The following is a 19387-nucleotide window of genomic DNA, read 5'->3' as shown; positions in this document are numbered from 1 at the left end:
TAGAAATACATTAAATTTTCGAACTGTTTTCAATGTTGTTGGATAATTAAGACATTGGGCTGGTTGAATATCACCAAAATGGTATTATATTTCTAAATAATCATAAGGAATTAAACGAATTTATTTAAAAATGTGAATAAGCAGCTAAAGAATTCTTTTTTTTTTTTTTTGCATTAACACCAGAAATAAATATTTATAATATTAAGAATATTTATAATCGCATATTAACTGTTATAGGGTAGAGGTAATATTTAATTATGTCCTATTGCCAAGACAAAGGAAAGAAATTTATTTATATTGGATGTATCATTTTAAACTACAAAAGAATAAGCATAAACAAAATGTAATAAATTAATGAGCGAATACAAAAGGAGGCATCCTTTATACAAGGGTCTAATGGCCAACTGGCCAATATTGGCCCCCAAACTTGATAAATCCCCTTAGAAGAGTTTTAAATATCATTAAAAATATGTACATAAGAGGAATACTAATGTAAAATATAAAAAGTGGAAAAAAAACACCGCTGTATTAGATAATTAATATTATTATTTTTACTGGTCTGACTTATCCTAAACTAAATTGTAATCATTTTATTTATTCAAGTTACATTCGTGATTCTGAAAACAATACTTGCAGGAAAACATAATTTCTTACTAATTTTACAAGTTACTGCATAAGTAATTATATCTTTAAATTAATTTTATTTTACTCAGTTGGCACCAACATGTCTTTTTTTTTTTTTTAAAGTTTTTGCGGGCCGCTATTAAAAAAGGTTATGCATCCCGGCCATAACATATAACTAAGAGGCCGGGATAGCCTAGTTGGTAGAGCACTAGGCACAAGTCCAAAAGTTCGTGGGTTCGGACCCCACCGGCCGCAGACTCTCCGTGTAGTAAATGGTGACTGATGCACGTTAAATCTGTCGAGTCGCAAAGTCCTCCATGTTTCCATAACAAATCATACCTATGAGGGTACTGATCCAGGAGTTTCCTTGTCTTTTGGATTGGTTTAAAATTACAAGGCTACGGAATTAGTAGTCGTAAACGCAACACTGGGTCGGCTGTTCAACAACGGACATAAAATAAAATAACATATATTACTAAGTTTTTAGTTAAAATTACAAAACAATGCTATTACTCATGATTCAAACAAACTAAAAACATTCATTAATCATTTAAATTTGAATCTAATGATAAGAAATAAAATTTCTTTCGTAAAAAATGCACCCTTGCTATTACTATTTTATATTCAATGCAAAAGGAAGAGATCACCGATCCAGCAGATCACCGAAGTCAAGCATCGGTGGCTGCTGTCAGTGTGCGGGTGGGTGATCACTTGGATCAGTCTGCGTAGGGACCGAGGGTGTGCGGTATTGGTCCTCGTTAAACTGTTCTACCGTAAAGTGCTCGACTTCGTGCTCAGGCCGTCGGGCTACCGAAGCGGGAGAGTCATCCCCTCCGCAGAGGATCATAATTGTGATGGAATGTCTTCGGATCATCCTCAGGGATGTTTCCCAGACCGTCGCCAATAGCCCATTGTGCAGCTCTAGTGCGACGTAAATGAACAACAACAACAGCAAAAGGAAGAGGGGGAGGAACACTGAATATCATATTAGATCATATCGCTGGTTCAAAACTAATTTAGTTTTGAACCAGCGATATGACCCGATCTTCACGTATTAATGGTTCGAGAAACTAAACTTAAAAATTCTAAATTAGTGTAGACGATATTTTAATCAGGAACAAAAATGATTTTTCGCTAAACAAACATATCTAATTTTTGACGGATCTGGATTCCTGACTCTCAATATTGAAGGGTAGTGGCAATCTGGGAAATATGGTCTTAATTGTTTGGTCAGAAAAGCGGTTGAAGTTCAGTCAGACCCCTTGATGATAATTTTACTTTTTGCGTATTTTGCAATAAATAATTTATATTATTTTTCTTCATTTAGTTTAATGATTATCGAAAAAAACTTGAAATTATTTTAAAGAAGGTAATTTTTTTTTTCAGAATACAAAATTTGGATTTAATTGGTTGAATAGTTCTCGTGAAATCAAATTTTAAATATACGACATTTTTAAAATTTGACAACTCAAAAATTATCCAATTGGTTGAATCGCGATTTTTGGCTGCAACGTCCTCTTACATATAATACTTCCCCTCTTATTAGAATTTCTAATTATATTTGAAGTTCATAAATTGTTTAGTTATTATTACTTATGTGTTGATATATTGTTTGTCAGCAATTTTTTTTATGGATTTTATTACAATAATCTCGAAAGGTTAACAACGAATAAAAATTTTCTTTTCGGTGTTTTTCTTTTTTTTTTTTGATGGGGGAGTGATTTTACGGTTTTCTCCATCAAAAAAAATTTTTTTGCTTAATTAAAGGAGTCGATAGTAATGTGTATGTAAATTAATATAAAGATTTTTAACTTTTCCTCCACCAAGGGTCCGCCCAAACATTTTGTGAAAGGTCCGTTTTTGTAAAATTGTGAAAAAATTACTCGTGATTTGCGAATTTAAAATAAACGTTAAGTCACATTCTTTCAACCAGGGTCCGGCATTTGTGAATTTGTGCAAACAGGGTCCTGTTATTGCAAAAAAAAAATTTCAAGGAGTTTTTAAATTGTAAATAGATACAAGATTATGCTCAACACTGCAAAATTATAATAAAAAAAATAAATTTTAAAAAATAAACAGCTATTGCTGCTACTAAATTAGAGATGCAATATACAAATATTTGGTATTTAGCCTATACTGCTGTACACAGAATACTCATTTCGGACGAATAAAGGAAGAAGGATCTGCCGAAGACAAAACTTAGTTCATTTATATTGGTCTTTCTTTCCCCCACCTTCCTGGGAAGGGTTTATTCGATTAACAAAACAATAATGAGGATAAACAAATTTGTGAAGGGTTCGATTAAAAGATAAATTATTTTGTGAAGAGTCCGTTTTTAAGCTAAAATATTCTGTGAAGGATACGTTTTTATGAAAATATATTTTGTGAAGGGTCCGTTAAGGGACCCAAATTTCTTCTAAACAGACCCTTGTCCACCCAGTTTTCACAAAAAGCTCCTAGTCAATGTGGCCTTGCGTCTTTAGCAAATACACATTTCTAAACGAGAGAGTTCAAAATTGGCTAAAATTAACTCAGATATTTTTTTATCCCTCCTTCACATTTTAAAGCAAATTACTGGCCAATTTTATGGTCTATTATATACATAAGAATAATTAATACATAAATGTCAACTCACGTTAGCAGCTTAATAATCAAGGATTTTCAATTTACTAATTTAAATCAGCAAGTAAGGAACTGAATTATCAATTCATTCTCTCATATCTTGATTTCTTGCCACTCATCCATTATCCGCTGCGGATTAACGAGGTGAAATGAACGATTAGCTGAAAGATTATTTCAGTCTCATTGTAAAAGACCCTGTTTTGAGAGATTTTATATTATTTTATAACAGTCGATTGAGCGGCCGTTTTGGGTTTACGACTACTAAGGTTCAACTCCGCAGTCTTGCAATTTTGAATCCAATCCAAAAAACAAGGAAACTCCTGAATCAAGTATTGGGAGAAATTTGCCTTCGTGGAGGACTTTCAGATGGAACTAACCCGCATTTACGTTACATGGAGAAAAAGACCACGAGAACCTCCCACGGAATAACCTGCCGGCAAGCGGACTCAAACCCATGATCCGTCAACCACTGAGGATATTTTACGATGGAAGCCGGATGCGGAATCCGTATCGACCAGCCATCTCTGGGATCGAACCCGATTCACCTCATTGGAAGGCAAACGCTCTATCCCCTAAGCCATCGCGGCTCTGTTTTGAGAGATTGTTACAAATCTTTTTATAGTTTCGTAAATCTAAAATTATCGTAGAATTGGATTTCTTTTTTTTTTTCTTTCTTTTTTTTGCCAGGTTCCTATGATTTAGCAAATGGGGAAAAATAAAACCCCGTATTCCCAAATAAATACAATTTTTAAGAAAGTATTTCAAGGAGGGGTAGTTTTAAAATTATGAATAAAAAAACCTCATGAATCCGTTCAGTTTTAACAATAAAGTAAAGTAAGTAATAATTACAATTAAGTAATTAGTAAAATATCGAAGTTTCTTGCCCTGCTACATTTTAAATACAAAATGTAACAATAGGATGGATTTGTCTAAGAGACAAATTATTATAAGTTCATGAACAGTATATTAATAACTATAAGTTTATTAATAGTATATCTATTATAAGTTTATTAATAGCAGGGGTCTGTCTAGACATTTTGTGAAAGGTCCGTTTTTCGTGAAATTGTGAAAAAATTACTCACATTCTTTCAACCAGGGTCCGCTTTTATGAATTTGTGCAAATAGAGTCCGTTATTGCAAAAAAAAACTTTTTCAAGGAGTTTTTAAATTGTAAAGACATACAAGATTATGCTCATCACTGTAAAATTATAATTAAAAAAATTAAATTTTAAAAAATAAACAACAATTGCTGCCTCTAAATTAGAGATGCAACATACAAATATTTAGTATTTAGCCTATACTGCTGAACGCAGAATATTCATTTCGAACGAATAATGGAAGAATCGTCTGCCGAAGACAAAGCTAAATTCGTTTACATCCATCTTTCTTGTTTTCTGCCCTGGAAAGGATTTATTTGATTAATAAAATAATAATGAAGATAAAAAAAATTTGTGAAGGGTCCGATTAAAAGAAAAATCATTTTGTGAAGGGTCCGTTTTTAAGTTAAAATATTTTGTGAAGGGTCCGTTTTTAAGTTAAAATATTTTGTGAAGGGTCCGTTAACGGACCCAAATTTCTTCTAAACAGACCCCTGAATAGTATAGTCGGCATATTTACGAATCTATAATTTAATTAGTAAAAACAATTAGTGTTCAAACTTCTTAGTAAGGAGGGGGGAGGGGATCTTTCAACTGATGTCCAAAAAAAAATATTCGGTTAAAGCTCTATTTACCTATTTTTATATTATTCAAAGATTACCTTTTTTTTTTCCTTCCTTAAATGGGAGCTTCAATGTTTTACGTTTCATTGTGATCAATAATAACGACGTTAATTCTTGCCACCTTTATTTCATCCCCATAAACATAAACTAAAGTGCAAAATATTTGTAGTTGTCCCCTCCCTTAATAACGGGGAAAAGTAAAATTCCAAAACGGGGAAGGAATACAGCTGAATTCAAGAGGGCGCGCGAATCCACGTGCTTCGCATACCACTAGCACTTGTCTACCTTGAGGGCCCATACACAACAGGAATAGCGGCTTGCAACACAGAAAACCGATTTAACCGTCTTTCTTTCCGCAACATCCATTTGAAATCCATTTGTGTAATCTTCGAAATGAAAATTTCATTTTATTTTTTTTGTCCGGAATAATTTATGCCATAAATACGAAAAAGAAAAACCATATCATATTCCATAAGGAATTATTAATAGCCTATTCTAATTTACATAAAAATGGCATAAGATTTTTTAACTTTATTTTTTTTTTATAGTTACCGTTTTTCTTGAACGGGGAATCTGGTGCTTAGTAGAATAATAAATCTAAATTATGTTTAAGAGTTCCAATTAATTATACTTAATTATTTAGTTTTCTTTCCCTTCAAGTCGGAGTTAGGAAACAACTCATCCCAAGACATTTTGCCAGTTATTTTTGGAGAATTTATATAAATAATAATTATTTTATTTAAAAATATTAATCTTAGGTAAAACTTGAAATTTTAAAGTTTATACTTAACTTCAAAAATTAACTTATACTATAAGTTTTAATGTCATTGCCTTAAATTGTGAATACATTTTCCTTTAAAAATAAAATAATTAACTAAAGCATGGGGAGATAATCAACTTATCCTAAAAAATTACTCTTATTAAATTCTGTGGACAGACAGAGGGGCGATGTCACAAAAAATTCAGTCACTTAAATGTTTTATTTGTATGCGGTATAGATAAACTGTAAAGGATACAAATAAATCCTGGTTGGTAATGTTTGAAGGTTTAAGTATTAAAATTTAATAAAAGTAAATAAGTTAATATTATTTGAAAATTCAAAAATTTTTAAAATCTTGATTAAACACTCACTAAAAGTGAAATAGATAATTTATCGTAACTATTTTTTTGAGAAAAAAATTGCCTAGGATGAACTAAAGAAGATTTTATTAAAAAGAAGAATTAGAAATGTTACCACCAAGAAACTATTCAAACTATTTAATTTAAATTTTTTAATTTAAAATTACTTTGCTTAAATTCATTAAGCAAAAATTTCTGTTCCTTGTAATGGATTCTGATTCTTGATATGTTAGAATGTAAGGTAATTACGTTCTAACATATCAAGAATCAGAATCCATTACAAAAGGTACGTACATTCAAAAAAAGTTGGTATTTCTGGCGACTAAATCGTAACTTGAAATATTTCTAACTTATTTTATTATCATACTTAAGATCCTTCTCAAACCATGAAGGTAGCGTCCGATTGCGTGAAAATCCGATCATTAAATCATAAGTTATTCGCCAATTAGTCATTTTTTCCCCCCTGCAATGTAGAATTTCCTGCATTTGAAAATAGATACATATACTAATTAATAAGGCTTTACTGGCTCAATTTTAAAATTATGCATTAGTTTTTTGTTTGTTTTTCGCAGCACTGTACAAGAAAAATATGCAGCAAATGTAAACATTAAAATTACATGCAAGAATTGTTTATTTTTTTCTTCCTAAGGATGCTATTTTCACCACCAATTGATACATAATTATACTTTAGAGAGTGGTGCGTTCAAATCTTCAAATAAATTCAAATCAATTACTTTAATTGAGATCCACGCAGGATTTCTGAAAAGTAAATAAAGCCTTTATCTACTGATATTCTTAAAATAAAGTTTTGACCAAAACAACCATGGTTCGCTCGAGTTCTAGGAAATAAAAATTTAAGTAATAATTCTTCTTGAAGAAAAAAATATTAAATGAATAAATAAAATACACAGTGTCCCCAATTAGTAGATAATGAAATGGCTGTAAAATATTATATGTTACGCATGTCTAAATTATGCAAAGCATGCAAAATAGTTATAAGTTTTGCAAGTTTTGCAATAAATTAAGTATGCAAAGTAGTTATAAATATCGCAAAGTATGCAAAATTTATAAAATAAAAAAAAAATTTAAAAATTTTAACTAGAAGTGTTTAAAACAAAATACTATTATACTATTAGACTATTATACTATTTTAAAACATTAAATTCATTATTAACAATGTATTTAAAAGTTATTTTATGGAGAGGAAAGTTAAAATTTCAATCTATAAATAATGCAGAATGTTTATAAGTGTGCGAGCTACATCCCAAAGAGAGTTTCCCATAGGTTTAAATATTTTATAAGTGATTCGCTAGTTCTCAACTCTAATCAGGGGTCTGTCCAGACATTTTGTGAAAGGTCCGGTTTTCGTGAAATTGTGAAAAAATTACTCACATTCTTTCGACCAGGGTCCGCTTTTATGAATTTGTGCAAATAGGGTCCGGTTATTGCAAAAAAGTTTTTCAAGGAGTTTTTAAATTGTAAATAGATACAAGATTATGCTCGGCACTGTAAAATTATAATAAAGAAAATTAAATTTTCAAAAATAAACAGCAATTGCTGCTTTTAAATTCGAGATGCAACATACAAACATTTGGTATTTAGCCTATACTGCTGAACGCAGAATATTCATTTCGGACGAATAAAGGAAAAATCGTCTGCCGGAGACAAAACTTAATTCGTTTACATCCATATTTCTTGTTTTTTGCCCTGGGAAGGGTTTATTCAATTAACAAAACAATAATGAAGATAAACAAATTTAGGAAGGGTCCCATTAAAAAAAAATCATTTTGTGAAGGGTCCGTTTTTAAGCTAAAATATTTTGTGAAGAATCCGTTTTTATGAAAAGATATTTTGTGAAGGGTCCGTTAACGGACCCAAATTTCTTCTAAACAGACCCCTGCTAATTAATCACAAATTAGCTTTATCTCATGTTTTTATGAATTATTTAGAATTGGTTTCTTATGTTAGATTATCAATAATAAAATCAATGCTAATAACTTCACAAAATATGGTGATGATGTCATCGAACTCGTATTTTAAAAGGTATATGGAATAACGTGTTTTTTAAATTGACGTTTAAACTTACGTTTTCGAAGCGGACCTCTATAAATTCAAATAAGGGTAATTGATAAAGAACAAATTTAAAAAAAAAAAAAAAAAAACGATCTTTTAAGCCGTGCGAAGATTGAGGCAAATTATAACTGTCACTAGTTAAATGATACTATATGTATTGCTAATCTTGATTTTGGTGAGTTTGCTTTCTAATCTATATTATGGTAAATTATATAACACTGGACCATACAGTGAGCAAAATAAAAAACGCACCACTCTTTTGATTATTGGATCTTCACATTTTAGGACACTATCTCAATGGTCCGAGAGGGTAACCTAAAATATGCTAATTAATTAGTGCAAACGGTAATTTAAGTTGCGAAATCCGATACAAAAACGTATTTTTCAAGGACAAACATACATTTTTTCAACGGATTCGGATTTTTAACCCCAAAAATTTAGGGGGTCGCTGCAATTCAGGAAACATGAACCCATAATGTTAATTTTACTTTTTACGTATAATGCTATATCGCAAAAACTTTTTAAAAGAATTTTGCACACAATTATAAAATTAATTTATTCTAAGTTAATTCAATGCAAAAAATAGCTTTCAGTAATTTTTTATTACTTTTCCTCATTTTATTTAATAATAGTCGAAAAAATTTTGAATTGTAAAGCTTATAGTTTTTCATATTATTTCAAGGAATGCAATTCTACATTGCGAAATATAAAATTTGCACAAAATCTGTCAATATTTCCTGAGAAATTAAATTTCAAGTCGTACTTTTAAAATTCGATTTCTCAGTTACTATTTAACAAAAAAAAATTATTTTGCCACGGAAAATTTTAATCGTTAAAGTGATTCAAAATTTCATACCTCGCAAATCAAAAGTTTTTCGATTACTATTAAATAAAATAATAAAAAAATAATTTAAATAATTACTAAAAGTATATTTGGCATGGAATTATCTTCAGATAAACAAATTCAATACCTGTGTGCAAAAATGTTTCAACTCGCTTACTAAGTCCTCGAGATGAGATGTAATGAAATATGTATTAAGTCAAATGAACATTAAGAACTCCAAACATTGGACCGCTCTCCTGATCAAACTATTGGGACCATATTTCCCAGATTGCGGCTACCCCCTATATTTTGAGGGTCAGAAATCAGAATCCGTCGAAAAAAAGTTTAGTCAGAGAAAGTACGTTTTTGTGTCTGATTTCGTAACTTGAAATGGCGTCAGCACTAATTAAATAGCATATTTGAAGTCATCCCTCGAATCATCAAGATCTAGAACATGAAGATGAGATAATTAGATAAAAAGTTATTCGGGGTGGTCCGTTTTTTATTTTGCGCACTGTACAAGAAATTAAAAAAAGAAAGAAAGGTTGTTTATTAGGTGCCAAGACTTTGTAGTATGGTTATAATAGGGTACTTAATCTGTTTCGGAGACAGAAAAAAACCGAATCAACAGTATCATTATTAGGAGCTTAAATTGGCTATCATAAAATAGGCTAAAATAGGTTCTCATGGCATTATCAGTAGTTTTAACTACCACTTTCAATTAAGCACTACTGGAGGTCAATAATAGAGATTTTTTACAGCCTTCAAAATCAGTACGGATATTAGTTCGCTAAAAATGATTGAAAAAATATAAGCGTCGCTACAAATTATTTTCAAGAAAAAAATTTTATTAATTTTTGTAAAAGGTAAAAATTGGAGAGAAAAAATATTTTGTATTAAAAAGCTAAATACATGGAAAAAGGTATTCTCATCCGTCATAACAAATCCTTTTGTCTATCAAAATGAACATAAGTTACGTAGATACGGATATGAGAACAGCGAAAAATTTTAATACTATTTTTGAAGCCAATGATGCCTTTTTAATTTCGGTAATAGGTACAATTTGTAATAAAAAAAGTCTTTTTTCTAAAAAGCTTAATTAATCCATAAAAGGTATTAATTCGCCTTGGACAGTGAGGGGCAAACCGTGGCTCGAGAGCCAAATATAGCTGCTCTTTGGCTCCTAAGTGTGGCCCTCTCACAAAATAGCAAATACAAAATGTCTAAAAACAAGAAACCCTACCATTTTGACACGAAATTTTGATTTTTCGTTAGTGTATCAAGTCAAAATTGCCATTTTACTAATTCTAAAAAAAATTTTACTGATGTACTTCAATGGGCAATTGTACTGATTCCAGTACAACTGCACTGACAAGAATAATACTGATATCCGTGTTCAAAGTTAGAAGAATTTATTTTCTTTGATAACAAATTCTCTCTTTTAGCTAAAGATACTGAAAGGGAAACTTAGATTCACTTTTCAAGTCTGTTGAAACATTGTGATGAAAATAATTCTGATATTGACATTTGCTATTTCAAAACAGCAGATTTGAATGACAAAAGTTTTTCTTAGCAAGTTTCAGAAATTAATAAATAACCCTTAAATAATAAATCAAGAAAAAACCCTCTCAATACTACTGTATCAGAATTAAATCTTTCTCTCTTTAATATTGACATTGGTAACTTTGAACCCTACTTGCTGGATTTAAAAAACAAAGAATTATTGTGGCTCGAAAATAGAATTTCTTAGCTCTGATATGGCCACAAACATTGGGAGCTTTGCTTACGGCAGAAGTGGTCAGCTTTATAAGACCTGGAAAAGAAAGAACATGCCTAACTTATTCCTAACTTAGCTGAAAAAACTAGCATTTGTTGTTCTTTCCTTATTCTGGTCTACATAGCCATGCAAACAATCACTTTCAAGCACGAACCTTATCAAGAATAAATTGAGAAGTCGTCTTTTTGACGAGAACTTGAAATCATGTTTTAAATTAAAACATGCAAACCTTAGTTACACAAATTTTCCAAAGAGATGCAAACCATTATCAACATTAGTGTCTTTTCGTCATGATCACGGTTTAAACTTTAGGATGCTTTACAATTTTATTTTATCAATAAGTTGTTATTAAGTGTAATATCAAGTTATGTGTAATATCAAGTTTTATTCGACATACCAATATATTTTAACAAATCTTAAAAATTTTAGTATTAAGTTAATTTTAGGGAGTAATGTGGTAATGTGGAATGCAAAATGGTGCAGTTGTTGAATTTTAATATAGAGAGAGGATAAATGAACGAGAATTCAAATGTATTTGGGAGAGTTGGAAGAGAGTGCACCTCAGCGAACGTACATTTATCAATTGAAAAACCAAAGTAAGAATACCCTAATTAAGAGAATAACAATCAATATAATTTGTATTATATTGCTGTATGTACCAATTCTTCAAATGTATTTTTGACAGCTCATGAAGAATTAGTCATTTTAAAAAAAATTTAATTCCTAACTGTAGTGTGAGAAAAAAAATAGTTTTTATACTACGATTAATTTAATTCAAATTAAAATTTAATATATTACATAAGATAGTTTAGCTAAAAATAAATGGTTTTCGTAGGAGGGATGAACCTGGATGCTTTGATAAATTTTTAACTTATTGTATAAATTTAGTTAGGCTGAATATCAAATAAACCTGGTCAGTGCTATGGTCAGTAAGTTTTTGACACGATAGTTATATTCGGTTTTAACAGTCATATCAGAACCTCCTTTTTGACATGACTTTTGACTTTAGAGCAAAAATAATTAATAACTATTATAAATATGAAGTAAATATAAATAAAAGTATGTACATATATAAAATTACAAGTGATCATTCTACTACGTTTTTTAATTATTTTGATTTTGACAATAAATCCAATCCCCCTTTTTGTTTTGACAATTGGTGTCGAAACAAAATGGGGTTACTGTCAAAACAAAAAGATAAACAATAACTATTAAATTAATAATTCAAATTTAATACAGATAAAATTTAATATAGAGTTAAAATAAAAGTCAAAATGTTTTTTTTATTTATAATTTTATTAAAAAATAACTGTTTTCATACTATTTATTATGATTTTATAGAGAATTTTGATTTATTTTATCCTTAATTTTCTAAATAAATAAGTTCACTCATATCAAAATAAATATATACACTTATAACTAGTAAAACTTATATGTACTTATAATATTCTCAACTATTACTTACAAGGGAGGTAAGCATCTTGAAAATTCCTATTAAAACAAAGTTAAGCTAATATTAAAGAGCATGTTTGAAAATATTAGATAGGGTACATATTAGCTGCTTAATCTGCCCCTGGGTTAAAATATGCCCCATTAAATATTCAATTAATTTACTTTTAAACTAACAAAAAACAGCACAACTTATGAGTAATCGTGGTGCAACAGTTTGGCTGTCGGCCTTCTACCAAAGAGGTACCAAAATCAAATTCCAGCCGGGATGGTTGAATTTTATTTCTAATTTTCTTTTCTAACAAAGTTTAATAACTATTTAATATTTTTTATTCAGTTCATAAATTATTTTTAAATTTAAATTAATTTTTTATAGAATTTAAATTTCTAAAAACAAATTAACAGATATCTAATATTTTAAATGAAACAAATGCAAATTTTAAATAAAAAATTCAAACTAAAAATTTTTTTTTTGATAATTCATATTTAATTTATTTTAAAAATCTAATTTTTTTGAATTTAAAAATTTTATTTTTTTTTAAAAAATTAATTTAAATTAAAAAATAATAATTTATAAATTGAATGAATGATATAAATTGAATTAAAGATAAAGAGTTAACCTTTTTTAGAAAAAAAAATAGAGATAAAATTCAACTGTGCCAGCTTGGATTTGACCTCCAAAGGTGGACAGCCTAACTGTTAAACAAATACACATATGTTGGGAGATTTTTGTTAGTTAAAAGTAAATGAACAGAAACTTCAATGGTGCATATTTAACCCTAGGGGCAGAAAGTTGGCTAATATGTATCCTACCAGGTCTTAAAACATGCTCCTTAATTTAAGCTTAACTTTGTATTACTATGAATTTTTGAGATGTGTATTTCTCTTGTTAGTAAAATATCAATTAAAAAATTATTTCTTCGTAAAATTTTCATCAACTAGATAAATTTGAATTACGAATTTTTTAGGTCACTGTATTTTTCAGCAAAGTTTAGGTAATTATTTTTTTTTTTTGTAATTTTTTTAATAATTTCTTACCAATGAAATAAAGAGAACTTTTCTGCCTAAATTTATAATATTATCAGTGGCTATCAAAATGTGACAAAAAAATACTATTCTATAACATTTATAATTGAAAACTTACGAAATTGTTTTTTGTATCCATGCTTAACGGCAGTTGCTTGAAAGAATTACTAGTGTGCTATTTGAAATTATGAATACATTATGTGATTTGTGGTATTACATAATATATTTTATGGTAATATCTCAAAAGCTCTTAATATAATTATAAAATTATGTTCCACCACACTCCTTTCTGTAAAACATTAAGAGAAACTACAAGAGTGTTTTCATTTCTTAAGAATTCATAAGATTTATTTTTTGCTGTTTTTATCTTAATCTATCTTTAATCATGTGTTTTAATGAAATTTATGTTAGATGCGTATTTCTTTTAATGAACAATTTCAAAAATTTAATTATATATAAATATTAAATCGGCTGTTATTTTAAACACTTTAATTTTAACCAAAATGTTTGCTGTCAAGGTACAACCCCTGTTCTCGCAAAGTATGGCATTTATGAACAATCCCTGAAGGCTAAGATTAACAAATCTCAAATTAGTTTCACAAATTGGAAGCAATTTTTGTTTTCTTATATGGGGAAATTAGCATTTGGTTTTGATGTCAAAAACTGGATTTTGACGTTTCAGTGGCGAAAACCTACTTTTTTCTTTGTTTTGGTACAGCAAACAATAACTTAATAAAATTTTCTTTAAAAGTGTTATTGAAAATTTTATTAAGTTATTGTAAATTTTTTTAAGTTATTGTTAAGTTATTGAAAATTTTATTAAGTTATTTTGATATTGTGTCAATAAATATATACATAATTGTTTTTAAAATACTTTCTAACATAAATTGTTAAAATTGTACACATATGTTTAATTCTAAATTTGTGAAGAAACTAAGTATCAAAATTTTGAACTTCGTAAAATATTAAGACTATGTTAAAAATAGTGTAGGACATATAGATTTCATTTTGCTATTGATATCCATTAAGCATCTAATTTTTTACAATACCTGCATATAATCTTGATATTCTTATTCAAAATTTTAAACTAAAAAAAAAACTAATTGAAGAGCCATTGCTATTTTATCTAATTTTATACCTTTTATTTACTTAAAAAATCACATAAATAAGTATAAGATCATTGTATCGAAGCATGCTATAGTAGTGCTTTGTTTTGAACACTTTTTATTAACCAGGCATAAAAATACATTATCATAATTTTTATCAATAATCTTAAGTCATTTTATGTCCAATATCTTTCACATTTTTTTTAAAAATTTAATGTCTTAAGATACACTTTTTATTTAAACTTTAATTAGTTGAGATAAAAATACAATGTCACCAAAGTTCGGGTCATCAAATTATTTTGACTAAAAAGGTTTTTAAAGTAAGGGAAAAAAAACCATGGTAAAAATCATGTGTCAAAAACTTGTCAACCCTGATGCAGATACTTACTTAAACTGAAGTTAAACAATTTTTATTCTGATTAACTTAATTTACCCATTATAGATTGAGATCAAGTACTGCCTGGCTCTGTAGCAGAATTGCGGTGACACGTCAAAATTGTCGCAAAATATTGCAGAGATTTTGCAGAAAGAATTTGGATTTTCAGAAGTTGTAAAGAATTTCGGCTTTTTGCGGAAATTTTTATCTCTAAAATTATAACTAAAAGATGCCTTTTTCGCACATCAGAGGGGAAAGAAATGTTCATGATTTTTTTATTCTTATTTGAGAAGAATGAAAAATATAGAATAATGAAGTAAAAATTTCTTTTCTGCAGAAATGTTGAAAGATTTTTTTTCCCTCAAAAAATCATTCTTTGACACGCTCATTTTGAGCAGATATTCTCATTAATTCATGAGGTATTTCAATAGTTCTTTAAAACAGTTAATGCTACAAATTTTTGCTTTGTTTTTTTCGAAATCCTGACATCTTTCATTGTTCAGTTATTATTTATATTCTCATGAATTTTTGAAATATACCAATATTATTACAGCAAGCGAAATTCGGATTCAATAAATCATTATTTGACACAGTCATTTTGCACCGATATTCTTGTTAATCCGCGAGGATTTTGCCGTCAATCTATTTTTCAGTAGACACTGCTACGGATTCCACGATTTTTTTATGTGATGTTTTACGAAAAAGGAAATAATAAGTGTATTTTCTTGTTTAGTAAAATGTGAGAATCTGGCCCATGATATTAGAATTAAACAAATATTACATATTCATTTAAAAATTATATACAATTCTATTTTATACAAATAGGATTTTTGTAAACACGTTTTTGATAATTTAAATTTAGTTAGTAGCATGTATATTTATTATTATTAGAAGCATCTCGCAGAAAGATATTTGTGCTAGAGAGGTTTGCCGCAGAAAGCCCAAAAAAATTCTGCCACAGGGCTGCCTGGCTAGTTTAAATGTTCTATGTGGCCTATTAGTATTGGTAGAGATCCTTCATTAATTTTATTAAAGTTGGAAATAAATATCAATCATAATAATATAATATATAATACAATATTTAAAAAATATAAATTTCATCAATTAATCTGAGCTGTCTGTGGTCGGTTTTGCTAACTCTCTTTTAGTTGTTACAGTTTTGCATAGTAATTAAATCTTATTTAAATAAAGCTTTATGTTACTATACTAACATTCCTAAATTCCAAGATAATTTGTGAATTTGAATACTATAATACGCTTGAGGAATTTTTCAATGTTGCTATTAGGGATGTAACGAATATTCGGCCACTATTAGGTATTCGGCCCTTTTGCCAAATATTCGGCCTAGCCGTATAATGAAGTATATGTTATTATTAATTATGCTGCTATTATTAATTATTTAGATTTGTGAAAGCCTTATTGTTGGCATCAAGATAATTAAAATATTACAAAAAAAAAACAAGTTGTTAAATTTTTTTTTAAATATAGAAAGTTTAAAAAAGAAAATTTGTTAATATTTATTTCATTTTTAATTTAAAATTTGAAAATTATTTAATTACAAAATTAAAATTTCAAAAGCGAAACTTTTTAAAAAGTTCTTAATTTTCTGAGTTTTAATAATTTTTCTGACAAAAGAGAAAGTTAAGAATACATTTAACAGTAGTAAGTAATGAGTTATCTTAAATAAAGTAGCATATAAATTACAAGTATAACTATAACTAAAATATGCTATTATTAAGTATTTAGATTTATAAAAGCCATATTGCCTTGTTAATGGCATCAAGATATTTAAATTATTACAAAAAATAAATCAAGTTGTTAAAATTCTTTTAAATATACAAAGATTAAAAAAGCAATTTTGTTAATATTTATTTAATTTTTAATTTAAAATTTGAAAATTACTTTAATTACAATCAAAAGAGAAATTTTTTTTAAAAAGTAAGTATTCGGCCACCGAATATTCGGTATTCGGCCTAAAATTTGGCCGAATATTCGGTATTCGGCCCCATCACTATTCGTTACATCACTAGTTGCTATGAAAAAAGAAAAAAATAAGAGATTCTAAAATCCAGCAATTTTTATCCATTATTCATCATTATCCTTGTAATCTTTTTTAATAAAAACTTTCGTCGTAGTATTCCTCTTAGTTAATTTCAAATCATAAAAAATATTGCCTTCAAAGCTGTCCAAAAACCTACTCATATAAGCTTCACCTATTTAGGAAACATTGAAACTCAAAATTGCAATATATAAACACTTTTTTCAAAAAAGAACACAAATGACTATAGAAATAAGGGGGGGGGGGAATGGATACATATTTAAAATACCTGAAGTTTAATGTTTTATTTCATATTTTAGATATTAACATGAATAATATGCATAAAAAAGTAGCTCAAAATATCTTTCATACCTAATATAAATAAGTCTCTAAAATTCAATACATTTGAGAAGGAGGGGGAAAAAAACAATCTAAGTACACTAATATCCAACTAATGAAATAAAAAATTACTGAGCACAACCTTGAACTAAAAGGTTTTTCTTTAAGTATATCTTAACAATTGAAAAACAACATAGTTACATCATAAAACTTCATAAGCCTGATGAATTCAAAGGTAACAAAAAATTTGAATATAAACAGTTAAGGGTATTAAATATTATCTTCAATAAGTATATTCTTATAGAATAATGTAACAATTCTAAATATTATTTTTTAATAATTAATTTTCTTATGATAAAATTAAGAAAAACGTTTTTGATTTTGTTTACTTAGACTAAAACAGTATTTTTCTGCAAAATAAAAAGAGATAAAGAAAGAACAAATTTTAATAGTTAAAAAATTTTAATTGTTAAAACGCGAAATATAAATATATAAATTTTATATTCTAAATGCATAAAAATCAACAAAAGGGAAAATTTCTAAATAGATATTAATCATATTGATTTTACAGATAAACAAAAATATGGGGTATTTTTAAACATTTGAGTGACAAATAACATCCATATTATTAACGAAGAAGGAATTCTATTTGCAAAGGAATTCTTGAAAACAAACATTAACGTCTTGTACATTAATTACAAAGTTAAAAACGGATAACTGGTCATGAAAGTTATTTTCTCAAAATAAGAAAATAATTCGCAGAAAATAGAAAGAAAAAGAAAAAAAAAACTTGAAAAAAGTTCTATGACGATATTGTAATTAACGAAAATAAATAAACTGCGATAAAATGTTAATTGCATACCTTTTAACTTCATTTATAAGGTCCGCTCATGTCTTAGAAGTATCAAGTTGAATCACAAAGCAAAAGTTTCCCATCGAATCACAAACAACATAACGGTAACAAACAAAAAATATTCAGTTTAACCGGCTGGAATGCTAAGCATTCCCATTACAACGTGGAAATAAACAATTGTGACAGGCTGTCAAACTTTATAATTTCGATTTATCCATAGCTATGTCTTCACTCAACTTTATAAAAGTTAGCAAAAATAAGAAATCGGTTTTGTTTGCAAACGTTTGTTAATTTTTACACACACTAGGCTAATTAATCCGATACAGAAAATCAACACATAAAGCGTTTCAACAAAACAAAACGATCAGCTTCAACAAAATTTATGGAGAAATTGAATTCAATCAATAAACTTGTCGAATCGATTGTATATTGCATGATTAATCGATATTTTCGTATCGATATGAAGAAGACATGAAAGAGAACACAAATATACACGGGAAATGAACTATTTAAAAAATATGGCAACGATTTTTATTCTCACCGCTTTTTATAAAAATAGCATAAAATGTCAATATGGAAAAAAGCTACAGTTTTGTGAAAATGAAAGAAATTTAAGATCTAATTTTTTAATGTTTGAAAAGTTACTGCAACACAACATTATTCCAGTGATTACAGAATCAAACTCCGCTAAAGAGGAGCCGGGGTTCGATCCTCGATTCCTCAAGACCCACTGAGAGCATGTTGTTATTGTTATGGATGGTGTTTTCTACACTAGGAAACGCTGCAAGTTCGGGACTGCCTAAATTTCCGGGTTACTGTTTCAGTTGTATTTTAAAGGCATTTGGCATCATTGTGTTTTGAGATTCTTGCAAACAATGTATTTGATTACTCATGTTTACAATGCTAACAATACTTGTGTTTGCAATACTAAAAGTGTTAACACCAACGTAAGATGGTGCACAGCTTGCAACACGAACAAACAGTAATAAACAAATGGAAAGAGGCCAAATCAAGACTGCCAAAAAAGCGAGATATTCAAAATCTAGCAACCATGTCACCTTTTTTAATAATAAATAACAAAATAACTAAAACAAATTTTCACTCCAAACTCACCAGAATTAAATAATAACATTAATATCTTATGAAATATGGCAGATTTGAGCCCAGAAATTATCTAATTTATTTCTTTTATTGAAAACAAAATTATCCGTCTGAAAACATCGCCTATCAGAATAACATGTAGTAAACAGCTGCAAACTTTTTAACCGGAACTAGAGTAGGCGCCGAGCTCAAGATTGTTATTGTTTACATTCCTATTGAAAACACCATCCATTGCTGTTAATTTACGTCGCACTAGAGCTTGCCCAATGGGCTATTGGCGACGGTCTGAGAAACATCCCGGAGGATGATCCGAAGACTTGCCATCACAATTTTGATCCTCT

The 19387-nt window shown here is 28.6% G+C and overlaps 1 protein-coding gene across 2 annotated transcripts in view; it reads right to left on the bottom strand.

The window, feature by feature from the left end:
* LOC107440564 (uncharacterized) overlaps positions 1-18634 on the bottom strand; it is a 69911-nt gene extending 51277 nt beyond the window's left edge. The window contains exon 1 of one of the 2 annotated variants that reach the window (XM_043050415.3): positions 17955-18634. The gene's annotated coding sequence lies outside the window, so the exon portion shown is untranslated. The remainder of the gene's footprint in view (positions 1-17954) is intronic. The other variant, XM_043050413.3, reaches the window with a different exon arrangement.
* Positions 18635-19387: the final 753 nt, after the last annotated feature.

The sequence above is a fragment of the Parasteatoda tepidariorum genome, chromosome 6, assembly GCF_982258835.1.
Source record: "Parasteatoda tepidariorum strain Cologne lab strain chromosome 6, Ptep-v5.0, whole genome shotgun sequence".
Classification (NCBI taxonomy): Eukaryota; Metazoa; Arthropoda; class Arachnida; order Araneae; family Theridiidae; genus Parasteatoda; species Parasteatoda tepidariorum.
The sequence above is the reverse complement of the archived record's forward strand: the minus strand, read 5'-3'. Positions and strand labels throughout refer to the sequence as shown.